We start from the raw sequence: 19,718 nt of genomic DNA on the forward strand, positions 1-19,718 counted from the left end.
CTGAGCGAGTAACGTTTCTTACATCTGCGATAAATCGACAATGGTGATGAAGGGCCCAGGAGTGATGTACATCCCTCATTATTTCTCTGTCTTCAGGCTGCAAGTCGAGTGGGGGTCATGAGGGCCACACCTGGCCCTCCGTCCTCATGACTTTTCTGGATGGTAACATAATTACGTCCCGGGAGGTTAGCTCAGCAGCAACGTGCGTGCCTTGAAAGCAGGACGACACGAAGCACCACAGGTTCGATCCCCGGGTCCGCGCTTAGAAACCTCTGGGTGTTTAAGCGCGGCATAAATACGCACCTAAGACAAACAAAAAAAAACAATTACGCAACTAAATAAACCAAAACAATTCCTGTAACAGCGCCTCCATGCCCACGGGCTCTGTGACCGCTTTAAAGAAATTTTAAATAAATAAATTACAGCCATTTATACCACTGTGCCAAATCTCCAGTAAATCCTCCACTTTATTGCCAGACTATCTACAGAATTCGACCATAATCCCCATGGGAACTAACACTGCTTTTCCACCACTTGTAATCCTGTGGCAAACCCACAGGGCCAAGTGAAGGTACTGGTAATTGATTTTGGGAGTTATTCAGCAGAATGACCACTGTATTACCGCCAAACTCTGAATGAGACCCATTGTCTTGTCTTCCATATTTTAAGTTCAGTTTGTTGTTTTGTGTTAGCCAAGAGAAGAATAAATGGTTGATCCAAGAGAAAACACCAAGCCAATACCTTAATTAGTCTAACAAACTTTCATGATCTTTACCACTTCCTCTGGTAGAGATGGAATGAAGCAGTTGAAAAATATTATCGCTTAAATGAACCACATGGGATTTCTTATTTCTTCTTCTGAGCCTCTGTGTATTCCTGATATAGAGTTTGTTCAGAGAGACATGCAAGATATCCAGGCCCGACACATTGCAGTCTTCAAGGTGTGAATGATGCAATGTGGTAAGCGGAACCAAAGTGAAGGAAGACAACACATCCCGCCATGTTAGAGTGTTCTCAATAAAAAAGGAGGGGTGGACTAGTGTTAGTCATAGTAGGTGCAGTCCTGTTGAGGGTTGGAATATATATGGCCAATCCCTTTGCAACAATATTGTTGGCACAATCATAAACATATCAGTACATTCAATTTAAGGCAATCATGAAGGGTGTGATTTGCTTCAGAAAAAGGCTATTTGGGATTGCTTATGCTCTTGTGTAGAAAGGATTTCACCAGGCAGTCTGGGCTGGACTTCTCCCTTTGGGTTGGACCAAGCCTGATTTGAATATGGACTTTCCTCTTTCTTTAATGGCTTGCATGATGAAGAATTATGGTCTTCAGGATTTCCCAAAGAGTTGCCAGAGGTTAAGATTATTTCGAAATCTCGCAGCCATCACCTTTATGTTTTTTTTGTTGCTACAGTCACCTGAGTGGGACGGGTATGCTCAAATGTGCATCCCATGCCTACTGGGCCTGGAGACCCAAGCTACACCTCACTGATGACGCACAATGAGGCAGAAACATGTCAGAGGTTGCTTGTGATCATGGCAGTGTCATGGCAGCGGTGACCTGGGAACCAAAGGTGGTCCAAAATCTTTTTTCAAAGTGGTGCTACATTATGCATTACACTATGCAAGTGAATTTAGCCAGCATATTGAACCAAATAGTAGGGTTTGATGGGTGCTCTGCTCAATGAAATTTGGAAGGATGGGTCACATCAGTGTATTTTAAAGCTAATTTGTGAGCCATGCACTGCAAGCTCAGCATTATTAGCAGATAAGTCCTTTGTAATAACACTCTACCTTACTTTACCTTACTTTAGCATACCTATATAGCTGTTAAAATGCAGTGACACGTGACAATAAACATATTACATTTGTTAAGGATCAGCAGTAACATACTCAAAGCTTTATATCTAATTCTTTGATTTAAAGAGAGGTCAGGTTGAGGAGGAATAGAAGGAAGATGTTTGATGATTGGGAGTGAAGGTGAGAGAGGCAGCAAGCCAGAATAACTGCACCGGAGGCCCATGGTGTAAAGGACCATAAGGAAATCTCTAGTGCTCCCTGTCGGCAAGTACACCACTCGGTTAATGGTTCATTTGAGAGTGTATGAGCATGGAGAGCAAACAAGATTAGTGGAATAGGAGGCTTTTGCTGTATCAAGAGCTGTGGCCAGGGTCAGTAGGGAGTGCTGCTTGTGGGCAGTGAGAAGAGTGGCAGTTCCTTCTTTGCACCGAGGGAATAAGCAGCAATTCTTTATTGCCCCAGCAGCCTGCATGACTGGGGAGATGTGTCTGAGTATGCAGGAGGGAGGGTTTGAAGTAGCGGGCAGGGTAGTGATTTTTGAAGGAGGTAGACCGTGAAGAGTTGAATTAGAAAAAGCTCAGTTCATTAGCATTCACAATTGGAGTAGAGGGAGCTTGGTGCAGGTTATTGCGTTTGGTGCTAGATGATGAAGAAAGTTGGAGAGTGGCAGAGGAATAGAGATGGTGAAGTGAATGATAAAGTGGTAAGAGGTGGAGTGGTCAATTTTGGAAGACCAGGGTGGAAGATAGGAATATGATATTTCAAAACGTGCTTTTGGTGTAGGCTGGAACGTTATATAGATTTACAAGTCATTTGTCAGCAAAGAGTGGAGTCAAGTTTGAGATGTTGGGCCTTAGCCACATTGATACCCATTCTGATCGTCGGGACATCATCTGGCAGTGTTTTGAGGAAGAGGCCAAGTGAAGAGAAGCAGAGGTTAAGAGTATCAATAGGGCAGACAATAAGCGGGTAGTATGAGGTGATGGAGTGAGGAGTTGGACTGAGATATCCTCAAAAGATGAGGAGTGAAAGATCCCACAGCCTATGGGTGTTTGGAAATTGTTTCTATGAAGTGACTAAAGGGATAGACTCCTCATTCTCATGGCAGACATTTTAAATCTGTAAATTCATCATGCACATGAAAATGTGCAATTCTCGATTTAAGAGTGCATGTTTGCAGAGGATATTATATACATGAAATAGGAATGAATTGCTAATCCGTGGAGCTACTAAAATCAACAACTCAGTGCGAACAAGGAAACAGGGAATGAATTAGCATAACAGATTAAGACGCAAAATAATTCCACACTTTTCACCACCATTTTGAAGTTTAGCAATAAAATCCCTGCAATATTATGGCAGTAAAAACTGAGATTGTTTTCTTTTCAAAAAGCTGTAGGGTTAAATTGGAAGATAACATTCTCCCAAGTTAACCAATTATATTACAGGAATACATTGGTTAAAACATTTCTGTTAAAAAGGCCATGTAGAAAAATCGGCATTGGAGAGATGACTAGACCAATGAAAGAAAGGGTTTAACAAACAGTGAAAAGGGGCATCCAAGCAGAATAAATACTCCATTATTATAAGTAGACAGAAATCTCCAATCTTTGCAGCACGTCCTATATTCCTAATATAAATAAGAGCCTAACAATATCACAGAATAATTTTCAAATAGATCCCAAACCAAATGGTCAGAATTGTATTTCTACATTGATCTGATAAAAACAATCACAGACAAATGTATTCAAAATTCATCCGGATAACAACGGGGCATCATAATAAAAAAACACCTCTTTATTTTATTTTATGCTGTAAAGTTCATACATTTCTGTTCTGCCAATTTTAGAGCATTTTGGGGCCTACAGGTGTTTCAGGTCTGTTAATTGGACTTTCATCGGGGTTCTTCCATAATGAAGCAATACACCTGTGAGTACAAATAATAAATTATTGATTTGTATCAATCGTAGAACGCAAAAATGCATACATACCAATTACATTCCAAATATTTGCAAATAATCGCTGATGGCCACCCAAAATATAGAGAAGTGCACTTAATCCCATATTAACATCGAATACTGTTTAATTAATATTGTTTTGCTGAAAATAATTTAAAAGGGAAATGACCCAAAAAACTATTGCAACTATTACACACAAATAACAAATTTGTGAACACATGTGATGGTTAAATAAGATACCTCTGTGTCAAATATATCAAAATACAATCTTCACATTCTGATTTTAAATAAGCAGTATGTATGTGATATATTAGAAAATGTATGGAAACAAAAATAGAAACATTTTGTCAAGACCTCATGAACAATTTGATTGCGGTATGGCACGAGACGAAGAAGAAATAAAAAAAGGTTACCTGTCGGCATGTAGAGCCCACAAAACAAGTTTCATTGGTAAATGTAATTATCAAATATGGAGTCCCAAAAAAGGATCTCAGGATCGGGTATGCTTTTACGCAGTATTTAGAAAACTACAAAATAAGAGTTTCAGTTTCATTGCAAGTATCATTTCCTTGCAGCAAATTTACCATACTGTAGAGATTCTTAATGAATGGACCAATTATACTAGTTAGAAAAGTAGGTCCAAAGGGCTGCCATTTTAACGGTGAAAAGTGCGGCATAAAAAAGGCTGTTTATGCATTTGGAAACAAAACACAAGTTTCCTGATGACTAATGAAAAGTTATTATTTTTATCAAGGTGTATCTCACACACAAAGAATAGAGCATTGTATTTACAAATGTACTCCACATAAGCGTTTGCTAACTCAAAAGTGTATGGAACAAAAATAACCAATAACAAAGTTGGATCATTAAACCACCATATTCAGTGTAAAATTGGAAGGTTATTAGATAATAACAACAATAAAATAGAAGAGGGAAAAGGGGAGAGTTATTTGAGAGAGGGGTGTATTGGTATACTATACCTGTGTTTGACACACTGATAAATCAGAAAAATGATGACATTAGAAATCACTCCTCATATAGAAATTGATAAACATGCCTAGAAGTCATCAAAGGTGTTAGAATTGACAGAAAGCATTATTAGGGCAGTGAGCATATTAAAAATCATCACAATGAAAGATTTGTTTTTTGGAAATATATATGTGTAAATATGGAAGACAGCAGTATCATATCTAGGACACAGTTGCATGTAGGGAAATTATGGTCATTGGGCAGATTTACCGCATTATGTTCAAGATTTCAAAATAGGTTCTAATCTCTGAATCTGAGAAACAAACCGACAAATCCCTCAAAAAAGTAAACAATTCCAGCATTTTCGCATTCAACACCTAATATGATTCTATTCTGAGTCTCTCACATATTTTCCAGTTTGATGATAGATTATTGCAGGACAATATATTGGGCCCCATTACAAGTACGGCAGTGCAGGAAAAAACTGTGGTAATGCAGTGGTAACTTTGTTACCACTGCATTACCACTGCATTACAGGCTTACTACAACTTTGGCGGTAAGGTGGATGATTTTCCTCCAACTAAAAGCTGGAGGAAAATCCACCAATTTACTGGCCAAAAATCAGCAAAATCAATGGCATTACCACCAGCGGTAATTCCACTGAGATCACACTGGAGTCCTATGGACTTCAATATATGGGGACAAACAGCGCCTACCATCGCTTGTAATCTGGCAATAATTCCATCGGACCAAGTGGCGGCAACAGTAAATCTGTTTGGTGGTATTTCAGCAAATTTACCACTGAAATACCATCAAATTTGCAATGATGCCCATAATGTGGTGTCCTCATTCATCACAGTTCTAAAGCTGTTTTTACATTAATGATTGCCACTTCTTGTTATCAGAGATGAAGTAGTCAATCTACACGTCTAGCGGCCGTGGTTACTGGTTGTATTCCTACAAATCTTCTCTACTAAATGTTGTCTCCTGAGTGCTCATTTGTCCAATTTCTTGACAGTGGGTACTTTTGGTCTTGATTTTTTAATTCCCAGAGATGCTCAAAACTAGTTTAAGTGCTCCAGTGCCCCTTCCATACTGAACACATTGTAAAACATATATGGTATATTTAGTATTACAATTTAAGAGATTATAGATTTTTTCATGTTTCCACATAGTACTGATAGTACTGATTTAATTTGATCCTTTGCATACTGACATGCATTCCACTTACCACAGCAGTAAAATTGACCCTAACACTAAATGACGTAACTCAAACACTCACATAAAAGCGCGTCCGTTCATCATAAAAGCCATCCCTGCATCCACACAGTTGATAGGTACAATACAGCAAGTGACACACAAGAAGTTCACATAAAAGGGTTGGTAAAGGTCTACTTAAGACTACAAAAACATAAACCATTTAGATAATCGTAAGTTTCATAGACTTTGCTAAGTGGAAAACCGCTACGTTTTCGAATGGTTTTCCCGTACAATCGAATTCAGAAATAGATCGACACAAAAACCAGGTACTACATTGATTAACTTAATGTTACCATGTTTCAACAATCACATGAGGTAGTACATGCAATTCCTCACTGTCTTCCTCAGGACTGAAGGCAGCTGAATCTCATCACCCAATTAGAACAATGACCCGTGAAATATCAATTGAAACCAGCATTATTCGCAATGAGTCATCTGGCACCTCGGTCAAAGACCGCTCAGTATGCGACGCAAAGGTGACCTGCCCACAATAATATACACATTATTTACCATTTTGTGCCCTGCAGCAAATTTCCTTTCTTGGATGTGACCCTATTATCATACAACAACCAATGTAGATATCTTACTTAATGGTAAACCAGAGCGTACAATCCAAACAAGAATCATAGAACATTGTAGTTGTTTGGACCATCTAACAACTGCACCAATGGCAAAACACTATTTTGAAGCATCACATCATTTTGATGATTTCCTATGGACAGTGATTACCCAAGTGTCAGGGCCTAATATAAATCAGCTAAAAAAGAAATTAAATTCCTAGGAAGAGAAATGTATTTTTCTAACCCAAAACCATATCCAAGGCCTGAATGAGAACATTATAGGGAAGGTAGACAACTAATTTCCTCATTGTAGAAATATGAAAAATGTGTGAATCCTGCACAAGTGTCCCGCCAAACTCTGAATGAAGACATTCCTTTCCCAGGGAAAAGAACAACTGAACGTGATGCTGGCAATCAGGCCTTCTAGATGTTAGTTTATGGCCCTGCGCCCATGCTGTTCTGCAGTTCTGTGCCCATTCTGCACTCAGCCTATACCGCATTTAGCCTGCAGCCCTGTGTCCATGCAGCATTGTTGAATTTTGCCTAATCTGCCTCGAGTCTACTCTGCACCTAGCCTGCAGCCCTGTGACCATGCTCCATTGTTGAATTGTGCCTAATCTGCCTCTAGTCTACTCTGCACCTAGCCTGCAGCCCTGTGACCATGCTCCATTGTTGAATTGTGCCTAATCTGCCTCTAGTCTACTCTGCACCTAGCCTGCAGCCCTGTGACCATGCTCCATTGTTGAATTGTGCCTAATCTGCCTCTAGTCTACTCTGCACCTAGCCTGCAGCCCTGTGTCCATGCAGCATTGTTGAATTGTGCCTAATCTGCCTCGGGTCTACTCTGCACCTAGCCTGCAGCCCTGTGTCCATGCCCCATTGTTGAATTGTGCCTAATCTGCCTCTAGTCTACTCTGCACCTAGCCTGCAGCCCTGTGACCATGCTCCATTGTTGAATTGTGCCTAATCTGCCTCGAGTCTACTCTGCACCTACCCTGCAGCCCTGTGTCCATGCAGCATTGTTGAATTGCGCCTAATCTGCCTCGAGTCCACTCTGCACCTAGCCTGCAGCCCTGTGTCCATGCTCCATTGTTGAATTGCGCCTAATCTGCCTCTAGTCTACTCTGCACCTAGCCTGCAGCCCTGTGACCATGCTCCATTGTTGAATTGCGCCTAATCTGCCTCTAGTCTATTCTTCACCTAGCCTGCAGCCCTGTGTCCATGCTCCATTGTTGAATTGTCCCTAATCTACTTCTAGTCTACTCTGCACCCAGCCTGCAGCCTTGTGTCCATGCTGAATTGTTAAACTGAGCCTAGTGCCCATGCTGAATTGCTGATCTGTTCCCATTCCGAATTTAGCCTATTCCGCATCTAGCCTGCAGCCCTGTGACCATGCTCCATTGTTGAATTGTTCCTAATCTGCCTCTAGTCTACTCTGCACCTAGCCTGCAGCCCTGTGTCCATGCAGCATTGTTGAATTGCGCCTAATCTGCCTCGAGTCCACTCTGCACCTAGCCTGCAGCCCTGTGTCCATGCTCCATTGTTGAATTGCGCCTAATCTGCCTCTAGTCTACTCTGCACCTAGCCTGCAGCCCTGTGACCATGCTCCATTGTTGAATTGCGCCTAATCTGCCTCTAGTCTATTCTTCACCTAGCCTGCAGCCCTGTGTCCATGCTCCATTGTTGAATTGTCCCTAATCTGCTTCTAGTCTACTCTGCACCCAGCCTGCAGCCTTGTGTCCATGCTGAATTGTTAAACTGAGCCTAGTACCCATGCTGAATTGCTGATCTGTTCCCATTCCGAATTTAGCCTATTCCGCATCTAGCCTGCAGCTCTGTGTCCATACTGCATTGTTGAACTGTGCCTAAATTGCCCTGTCCAACCTAACCACTGTAAACGCATTGCACCTAGCCATGCAGATCCTAGCCTGTGACCACTGTGACCATTGCAACAGTATAGCAACTAGGCACCTGTACCCATTGTGAATCTATATTGCGGTGCATACTCTGAACCTAGCTCCTCTGCCCATGCTGATCCCAGCTTTGTGACCACTGCGACCATTGTAATAGTATTACATCTAGGCATCTGTGCTTATTTTTGAATCTAGATATTTCTGCATCTGTGCTTATTCTGAATCTAGATATCTGTTCACTGCAACCACCATGACCATTGTAATAGCATTTAGGCATCTAGGCATCTGTGCTTATTTTGAATCTAGACATTTATACATCTGTGTTTATTCCGAAACTAGATATCTGTGCACTGTGACCACTGTGACTATTGTAACAGTATTGCATATAGGCATCTGCACTCATCGTGGATTTAGATTTGTATGCATATTTTGAACCTAGCCCCCTGTGCCTACACTGTTCCTAGCCGACCAATAGCCAACCATTCCACACACAAATCATGCATATGCCATTGACTTACACTGTCTTACTGAGGACCATCCTATACCTATTAAGGATACTAGACCTTACCATGCCACATACTTTGCCTTCATCAAAGCATGCATACACAACTTTCCATAACAAACCCCCTTGTCAAAATGAACTGTTCACAAGACCTTGTAGTCTCCTCCAAAGAAACCTTAAACTCCACACCAGACTTCCTAAAATGTATGAACCACTAGCCAAATTCTCTTATCCTCTCTCCAATAACACTACCAGAAACCAAAGAGGCCAGCAGCCTCACTCCAAAACCCCCTTTCACAAAGCCACCAATACTCAGCACCCACTCCAGCTCAATAGCCGACTCACTTGAGACCACAAAATCCACCAAAGGAACCACCACAACACCCAGGCACCACCCATGGAGTCCACACAGTCCAGTATAAAAGGAGCTATAATAAATGCCCGCTCTATGGTGGCCCATGCCACAGAAATAGCTGACCTTCTCCTTACTGAAAAAATTGATTTCCTCGCTATCACTGAATCCTGGCTGCATTCAGCAGCTGGACCAGCGATCTTGCTAGCCATCCCAGAGGTCTAACCCCCTTCTAAGAATACATCACACCACTTCACGAGGCAGAGGCCTTGCCATAATTGCTAAAACTAGCCCAGCACTGAGACTCACCTCTCCACTAAATGTAGATTCATGCAAATCCCTCGCGGCCAAGCTGACAATCTCTGACACCAAAACATTATCTACTCACCTTATCTACAGACCCCCAGGCCCACTAGGCTCCTTCAAAAAAAGATCTTACCAATATCCTATCTGATAACCTTAAAAACACCTCACTATGTCTCCTGCTAGGAGACCTCAAACTTGGCTTCAAAGACCCATCAGATCAGAACGCCTCGCAGATTAACGACTCCCTTGAGAAATTAGAGTTCACCCAAAAGGTAACAGATGCTACCAATACTAAAGGTAGGACCCTTGATTGGATTGCAGAGCACAATTGCCAGACATCCATCACTTCCTTAACACTGTTGCCCTGGTCCGACCACCACCTGGTCTCCTTCTCCCTAGAGGCTACAGCTCTCCTACATACTGATAGTATAGCTCCAGCCATTCATACCAGAAACAAACAAAAAAATTACAGCCGATAAACTCACTCCCCTGATTCTTCCCACCTTGAATGCTCTTCCCACCCATATAGACCCATTTAGCTTGGTAGAAGAGTACAACAAACTAATGCTATCTGCATTAGACACCATAGCACCACTGAAAATCAGAAAGAGCAAACCGAAAAAACATGTGAATACTTGGTTCTCCCCTCAACTGAAAGCAATCAGACTAGAGAAACGCAAAAGTGAACAAATCTGGAGACTAGAGCCATCTATCACCAATAAAAATAACCTCAGCAAACTAGCTTAACTTTACAAAAAATTAATTATCCTTGCCAAACAAGAGTCTTACAACCTACGTATTACTCAAGCCAACTCAAATACCAAAGAACTGTTCACTATCCTCAAAGAGATAGAAAGCCCATCCAAGCCCCTGACACCTGTCTCAAGGACAAAAGTTGGCGCACCAGAATTCAGAGTGCCCTACCCAACAAGATAACTACCCTCCAGGCCAAGATTAACAATGAAAAAGAAACTCTCCTCCTTGCCCCTAACCTCAACAAAATCTCTGCACCCCTGCCCCCGACCACCTTGCCTCCCACTCCTCCTACTCTACCCACACTACATTTGAACTTCAAGAAAGTATCCATCCTAGAAGTTGAAAAAGTTATCCTTACCCTCAAACCGTCCAACTGCCACGGCGAACCTTGCCCAGCACAAATTATAAAAGATGCTGCACGCCACCTCTCCCCTTTCATAGTCAAACTTATAAATGCCTCCTTCTCCACTGGCACCATCCCAACAACCTTAAATAGCCATGGGCCCTCCCACTTTTAAAAAACAAACACTTGACCCGGCAATACCCACAAACTATCACCCCATCACCACAGTTTCGTTCTTGCTTAAAATCCTAGATAAGGTGGCATACCACTAAATCCAACAATATCTGGAATGCAACCAGCTCCTAGGAGTCCGTCAGTCAGGTTTTAGACCACAACATGGAACGGAAACTGAGATTATCGACCTTAAAGCACAAATAGACACCCTGAGAGACAATGGCAAGACAGCACTACTACTGCTACTCGATCTCTCAGCGGTGTTCGACCTGGTCGACCATAAGATTATTTCCAACCATCTAGACTCTGCCGTTCACTTCTCACAAGAAGCCATAGGATGGATCCAATCCTTCCTTGACAATAGAACAACGCAGGTTTTCTCACCGTTAGCAGCCGCTGACCCCATACACATCCCCTGCGTCTCGCCTACTCTGTACAACATTTTTACAAAGACCCTTTTTGATGAACTAGATGGCCTGGGTATCACCTACACTAACTATGCAGATAATACACAGATCCTAATCCCGTTGACTGGAGACTACAACAAGGATTTGGCCTTTGTGAATGGAGTGTACCTCATCGTCCAGGCATGGATGGCATCTCATGGTCTATGCCTGAATGATGACAAAACGGAACTCCTCATTCTCGGCACCCCTCCTAACCTCCTCAAACTAGGCCATCTCTACTTGAATTTCAAAATAGACAATAACAAGTAAGTAAGTAAGTTTATTGAATATACATATAGAAACAGCTTTGTATACCATTACAAAACAAGCATTTAAAATTCATTCACATTAATACCTAAGAAAATTAAAACATCTTAATTTCGTGCCATTTGCAATGTTTACCTCATATTACAGATGTGCAATTATATAATACATTTTAAAATCTCAACGATATGCATATAAAATCTAACAATAAAATAAATTAGATTAATATCATCACCCTGTAGAAACTTCACCCATAGACATGGAATATCTATCACCGTAGTAGCATTTTTAAAAGACTTAAAATATTTCATACGAAGATAGTGCAGACTTTCACATTCAACAATTAGGTGGACCAGAGTTTCTTCTAAGAGATATCCACATAGTCTGCAATATTTGTGATTGTAAATTGTCTTGTTCATCCAACTTGATGGTGAAAGTGCAACTGATATGTTAAATTTTAAGAGAAGATAGGTCCTAAATATATTTGGATTCGGGTATGCTAATAAGTATTTAGGAATAGATTTGCGGGACCATCTATAATGGCAATATTCAGTGGCAGATGACAAAGTTTCTAAATTAAGGATATTTTGTAAAAAAGCAAATTCAGTAAGTTTTCTCTTCAGCCAAAATTTGATGTTACCTGTAACATACAAATTACTTCCTTCATATAGCCAGTGACAATGGATACGCTTCAAAGTACCAATTATACCCAATGATGGAATAACATCCAGACTTAAAAAGGCCTGCATGTATGGGACGATTATAGTATCAGTTGACATCATGGTCAGGCGTTGGTGGAGCAATACACATTGAGATAAATGTACATTCCATATGCCTTTTATATTTTTTAATTTTTTTTTATTTTTATTTTTATTGGTTTGTTCAACCTTTAAAAAGAAAACAAAAACAAATAACACATCATCATCTTCCCTCTCTCCCTCCCTCCTTTTCCATTTGACAAGTCCAATTTTCACTTGCGACTCCATTGACCGTAGCCTTGGTCCACAGACTTTCAGCTTTAGCTTTCCTGGTTAATTTACTTTCGCTTCATCTAACCGCATTTTTATCACTCTGAGAAAGTTTAGCAGAGCAAACAGTACTGCTCTGTTAGACCCTTCAAAGAGGACTTTCCACCACTCTTCAACACTCCGTGACCAATGGACGTTAATCACTGGGCCAAAGTTAAGTCCTCTCTGGTACTGAAATTCCGGACATGCCATGATCAGATGTTTTAAGGTTTCATTAGCGTTTTTGCAGAAGCGGCAATTGAGATCACGCTTGGCGTGCTTCGCCCAAGCACCTAGACGTTCTTTCGTTGGGAATATGTTTAGTCTAAAGCGCATTTATAGGGCTCTGGCATGCTGGTTTGGTAAGCGGGATAGGGAAGTGTGGCGGCGGCCACAAGCTTTTGCTTCTCTTGGGACCTCTCTCATCAGTTTTGATTTTAGTCTTGAGTCGCAGGTCTTAATCCAGTCTAGTCTCCAGATCTTCCTCTTTGCCATGTCTGGGTTTTCTGTTAGCATCAGGAGAGTGATGTCGTACTCTTTTAGCACATCTTGACAAAGACAGTTCCATTTAGAAAGGATGGTATTTGCTGTTTCCGTGTCAGGTTTGTGCAAGATACGAAATTGGGCCGCTGGAGCCTTCATCATGGTTTTTCGGAACAAGCACAACAGGTTCCATGAGACTCTTGCGTGAATTGAGATGAGGCCCAATTCGTACCGTATGCCGACAGTTGAACTACCTTTCGGAAGCTGTAACACTCGGATCCAGAAGATGTTTTCAAGCGAGCTCCACAGATCACTCGTGCACCCAAAAGCGTTTTCTCCGCCATAGATTAGGGCAGGGACGACTTTTTGCTGGAAGAACATGATGGTTAGTTTTAGTGAGAATTTGCCAAATTTTTTATTAATCAGCAAGGCTTGACACGCTAACTGCCGACACTTGCTTTTTGCCACTTCAGCCCAAGGTGCGTCGTTCCTACTTGCACTGATCCTCATGCCTAGTTATGTGGTGTTTTTTACGACCTGAATTCGTTCCTTTGCAAGGTACCAGTTCTTCTTCTTGCTTTTTCCACTGGGACCAGATATTCTCTCCAATATTATAATTTTGCATTTTTGTTTGTTAATGTGGAGCCTGTTAGATGAAATGTAGGCGTCCAAGAGGTTCAATTTGCGCTGAAGACCTATTGGGGTCTGATCTGCCAGAATGATGTCGTCTGCGTAGACTAGGCAATCAAAAGGAGAGCCGTGGATTTTAGGCGGAAGCGTGGTTGCGCCGTGGAATGCCTCGTTTACGTCGGAGATGAACAAGTTGAAGATGATTGCTGCCAAGGGGCAGCCATGTTTCATGCCCCTCTATGTGTTAATAGGGGTGGACAGCGTGCCCTTCATGTCTAGTCGTATCTTGATGGAGGTGTCCGTGTGTAATTCACGAATTGCGTCCACTAAACTGGGAGGACAGTTCCACTTGGTCAATTTTTTCCACAGCAACTCCCTGTTGATACTGTCAAACACGTGGGATAGGTCTATCAGTGCCAAGTAGATCTTTGAGTTCGATCTAATTGCTTCCATCTTTACTAAGTTTAGCAGGAGCAGGTTTAAGCTGCAACCAACCCCTCTTACAAACCCTGTTTGTCTTGGGTCAACGTGTTTGGATTCTTCAGCCCATTTTCGGAGTTTTTGTTGGAGGAGGATAGCGTAGATCTTTCCCAGGACGTCAAAGAGCGCTATTGGTCTGTAGTTGTATGGGTTAGTTCGGTCCCCTTTTTTAAAAATTGGGACCACCACAGCGCTCTTCCATGACTTAGGGGTGGAGCGGTTCTTAACAATTCTGCAGTAGAAAATGACACAGAAATCTGCCCATAGGCCCGGGTTACGCTTGATTGTGTAGTTCGTCAGACCATCGGGCCCTGGGGCTCTGGATTCACGCATGTTTTTAATTGTGAGTAGGATGTCTTCTCTCTCAAACACGAGTTCCCATTGGTTTACGGCATTAAGTTCACAGTCTACAGTTTCTGCGTCATTGGCAAATAGGGCCGTGTAGAACTCTGCCCATGCTTTTTCTGAGACTGCGTTTGCCTGTAAGGCGTGTTGAGGTGCCAGACTGTTGTTTATCAGCTTCCAGTATTCCACTGAGTTCTTTCCTTCCATCTTAGTCAACATGTCCTCTGAGTCGTTTTGGAGCATAGTGGCCGCATGTGTTTTAAGCCAGTTTTTATATTTTTGCTTAATCGCCCTTTTGCTCTCTCTCACGGTTTCATTGTTTTGGCCTTTTAGTTTCCTTAATTCCTGCCTCATCGATCTTTTTCGTTGGAGAACCAACACATCAAATTTATGTTTTGGCCGTAGCTCGACATGCTTCAGAGTGTGCTTGCGTTCTTCGTATTGGGTCAGGAGATGTTGGTATTCCAGGCCCGCTGTGTTCATGTCGAAGTTAGATTTAATGACTGAAACTTCGTTATCCAGAAGATTTAGGCGAATTCTACTGGAGCCTGTGTTCACCACACACGACCAATTCTCTTGAATGCAAGAGTTGTCATTTTTAATTGTGAGTTGTACCATGTCGTGGTCACTGTGAGACATTTTGAGAACTTCAAGATGCAGTACTCTCTTGTGGATATTTTCGGAAACAAATATATAGTCGAGGACCGAGTTTTGATCAAGCCGTCTCCACGTTGGCTTGGCGGGAATATCGCCCCTAGTGTTGCCATTTAGCATCGACAACCTACGAAGGTCCATTTCTTACTTCCAACAGGTGCTGTGTTTGGAATGCATACGACGTTCAAGTCACCACATATAATCAAGTCCAGCGGGTGTTCTTTTTCGAGTAGAGTATCAATCATCGTTGTCACTTCATCGATGAATGTCATTGCATCTTTCGATCTTTTATATTAAATTCAAGGTGCAGATATTCAATGCTAATGCATTTCAGAAGACGCAATAGTCACCTCAGAAGTTTGGCTTCAAATCTAACAAGAGCTTTGTGGAATTTGTGTCCCCAAATGGCTATTGCATATGACAGCATGGCTATTATTTTTTCGAGTTGTAGATAGATAAAACAGCCGATGCACTGTAGCCATTATTACGACCAATAAATGCACTTAGTAGATTGACCGAAGCTTCACATTTCAGTTTTGCTTCCGCCCAATGAGGGAACCATGTAAGCTTACCATCTATGATTAGACCTAAATATTTATACGTGGAAACTTTCTCCAATGAAACATCGCTTAAGAACCAATGTAAACGCTTTGGCCTCAACTTCTGTGTGAAGACCAGAATTATTGATTATTAGGCCATTGTTAGATGCATAGTTGGCTAAAGCATTCAACATAAATTGTAGGCCGGCAGGAGTATAATCAAGGAGTAGGAGGTCCTCAACATAGCCGAGCCATCCCAAAGCTACATTTTTTATTTTGATCGGGTTGGCAGCATAGATGTTAAAAGAGGCGATCATATTGGCCAAATATAGGTTAAAAAGTGTTGCAGCTATCATGCAACCCTGTTTAACACCACATTTGGTAGGCATGGATTTGGATAATTTCCCCAGGGCATTAAGGCGAACACTGACTGATGTGTCTGCATGAAGAAGCATCAGCATATGGAGCAAGCCGCTTGGAATCCCCCAATCCACCAATTTACGCCATAGTAAATTCCTACAAACAGTATTGAATGCGGCGGAAAAGTCAATAAAGGCGCAATATACAGGTAAATTCCGCCACGCCCAAGAGTGTTCGATTGCTGATGTTAGAATAAGTAGGTTATGTAATGTACTGGATTTAGGTCTAAAACCAATCTGATTGGGAGGAAGAATCTTCTGTGAATCGATCCAAGCATTCAGTTCATGTAGTAAAACTTTGGTGAGGACTTTAGATGTTGAATCTAACATGGCAAGCATTCTAAAATTAGATGGAACATCCCAGGCACCCTTATTGTGCACCGTCAGGATATTACTGACTTTCCAAGAAGGTGGTAAGATTCCGTGAGTACCAATATGGGCGAATAATATGTGCAAAACAGCAGCCCATGTTGGTGGATCCCTTTTTAATACAAGATTGGATATACCATCAGGGCCCCCTGCACGAGATGATTTTAGGTTTTCAATAATTGCTATGATGTCTAATATGGAAGCTTTACATTCCCACGGAGAATCGGGGATGGGCCTGGCCATAGCGACAGTTTCTTTACTGCCTATTGTTGAAGGTATATGGTTGGCCCAAGATTCCTCGTTAATGCAATTTATTGTCAGATCCCTTTTTTTGTTTTTAGCTAAAAGATGCCATATTGCATTGCCATCACCTAATAGGGAAAGTCTCACTATCTTATGCCAAAGTTTTAACTCAAGATCTTTTTTATGAGATTTTAGCCACCGATTATGGCATTTTTTTAGGTCACAAATTTGTTCTGCTATCGGCAACTCATCGGACACCTCTCTCTTGGAGTGAATCAACACTTTGATGTTTTTACGTAATTTTATTTTTTCCATTTGAATGACTTTATCATTATCTTTATGTGCAGGACGCAAGAGATTAACTCTCTCCAAGACAGATTTGTATGAACGCTGCTCAATACTGGATCTTTGAATATTGGTCATAGTGTCCGAGAAGTGCTCGATTAATTTGACATCTGGGATCAGCCAAAGAGAGTAAGACTGGATAAAAGGTGGTAACAATACCTGAGCCATTGAATTTGCTTGATCTATATTATGCATTTTCTTTAATATGCGATTCAAGCCATCATTCAAAAATATCTGACCATTTTTGTCGTACAATGAAGATATATGAACTTTCTGCTTGACATCAAACAGAAGACATTGGGGCAGGTGATTGCTCTCCTCGCGACACACAACTCCCATATCTTTAATGAATGGCAAAGCAAGCGCATTCGAAAATATGTAATCAATTGTGACTGCAGACAAGCCTCATATGCGCGTGGGAGCCATATGAGGATCACTCAGAGTTGTACCATTCAAGTGTATTATATTGTGAGATTGTAAAAGTTTGTGCCACTTTTACCTTGTCTGTTGCTATCTTGTATAATAGGGTTTGAATTCATTCTGTGGGCCATCCACCATTTGCTCAACTGGTGCAATCTCACCTATTTTAGTATTAAAATCACCAAGGAGCCAGATTGGAAAGAAGAGAGAATATTTATTTAATGCAGCATCAATCACTTTAATATTTTTAGAGATGAGTGACATTTTAGGCAGATCATAAACATTAATTATTATAATGCTAATGTCTGCATTTGTGATCTTGGCTATTAAGATATTTGAAGATGACTGGGGTAATTTTTCTATTGTCCATGGGCTCAAAACCGATATAAGTAGCCCACCTTTCGGGCGACCCATCGGACCTTTAGTCGCCACTTCATGAACTGTAGAACGATTGTCGATTTGGATGTCAGCAGTTATCCAAGTCTCTTGGAGAGCGGCTATGTTATATATGTCGATGTTGCTTAAGAAACCATCAGCATCGAACATATGAGTATGACCCCGGGTGTTCCAAGAACATAAGAATTCAGGAAATATTGGTCATTTCCGAGTCCCAGAGAAGTGATCCCTAAAGGATAGAGGCAACCATTGCCAGTAGCCTTCAGGGATCACTTCAATGGCCAAAGAGTCTTTAACAGCCGGATTCCCAGATACCAACTTTTGGGTCAGACTAGCGGATCTAGATTTTGGTTCTCTTATTGTAGTTACAGGAGCAGAGTTTTGTTTCTTAGCTGTTTGAGCTGCATCCATCTGCGTAGTATCGATAGGTCGTTTAGTAGGCGGAATCACAACAGCTTGGGCAATATATCCAAGTTTGAGCAGATTTTCTTCAAATCCAAGGACATAGGTGAGAGTAGCATCATTTTTAAAGCACACATTAGAAGTGTAATGATCGATTAGCTCAATTTGGTCCACAAGGGAAATATCATTTGATGTTATAACTCGAAGTGGAACTATCTTATGAAATAACTTTAATATTGTTGCTCTGTTTAAGGGAGCACGCGATTGAACCGCAGCAACTTGTGTCAGTTGAAGGGCAGCCATAGGAAGACTATGTATGGAAATACCTTGGCCCGATTTAGATATAGAGCTAGGTTTTTCTTTCTTTTCTATGGCACTTTTGAGCCACTCTTTAGGTAGGGTCGTTTGACGTTCTTCAATTGGAACAACTGCAGTGGGCAATAACAATTTTTTATTATTAGTTTTCTTGACTTTCAATTTTTTAGGAACCATGGTGGACCCCCCCTTATTAGAATTAGAAGGCAAAGTCTTGAGCTGAAAGGGATTGGCTATGGTAACAATTGGGTCAACATGAATAGGGATACTGGGGGTAATTGGCAAAACAGGTATTTTGGAAGAGCACAAAAAGGTAGCATAGGTTTTGCGCCTTTGCCCTTTATATATTGTTTTATTCCGATACATAAATGCCTGATATATACGATTTATTTTCCTATGGTTGCGCTGCGGCAATGATACACCTAGTGTGGCCTTGCTCGCAGCCGGAGGAGCCATGTATGGTGTTGGCATTGGCTGTGGCATAGTGTCACGCTCACCTGATTCCTACGGAGGCGCAGGTCTGGCTTCGAGTGCTGATGCTTCTTCAATGGTGAAGCGCAGGACTCTGAAGATGGACAGGTAGGGCCCCTCTACTCTGGCTTCTCTGGCTTGTAGGAATATTCCCCTGTGCGTGAAAAGGGAGTATTACCTACTGACGGAATAATGCTCAAGCCTCCCACTCCCTTCCAACCCTCCACAATACCCTTCCACGATTCCCCGTGAAGTCTCACCTTAGGGTCTAGAAGGATGAGTTCTCCATCCTGCTTCTGATGCAGGGGCGCGTTGAAACCCAGTTACTTCACTGGATTGAGGTTTGATGGAAGTTCAAATAAGCTTGACTATTCAGGTAAGGTGCTGTAAGAGTTCTATTGCAAGTTCAAAAGTTCAAGCTTAATAACAATGTTCATTGTCTTATTGCAGCAAGTGCTAACGCTTATGTCTTTTTCCCCTTAGGGGCCGGGGTTCGGAATGCCGGAGATATGGCGCCGACCCGAAGTGAAACGTGCAGTTCCAATAAATGACAGGTAAGTTCTGGATGAGCGTTCGGGTAATGTCTTTGCATTC

At 41.7% G+C, this 19,718-nt stretch overlaps 1 long non-coding RNA gene across 1 annotated transcript in view; it reads right to left on the reverse strand.

Moving 5' to 3' along the window:
* Positions 1–3,579: 3,579 nt before the first annotated feature.
* LOC138493260 (uncharacterized) overlaps positions 3,580–19,718 on the reverse strand; it is a 30,519-nt gene continuing 14,380 nt past the window's right edge. Inside the window, exon 2 of the long non-coding RNA XR_011276335.1 lies at positions 3,580–3,730. This is a non-coding gene — a long non-coding RNA (uncharacterized lncRNA). The remainder of the gene's footprint in view (positions 3,731–19,718) is intronic.

The sequence above is a fragment of the Ambystoma mexicanum genome, chromosome 10 (assembly GCF_040938575.1).
Source record: "Ambystoma mexicanum isolate Mex_15411 chromosome 10, UKY_AmexF1_1, whole genome shotgun sequence".
NCBI classification, from domain to species: Eukaryota; Metazoa; Chordata; class Amphibia; order Caudata; family Ambystomatidae; genus Ambystoma; species Ambystoma mexicanum.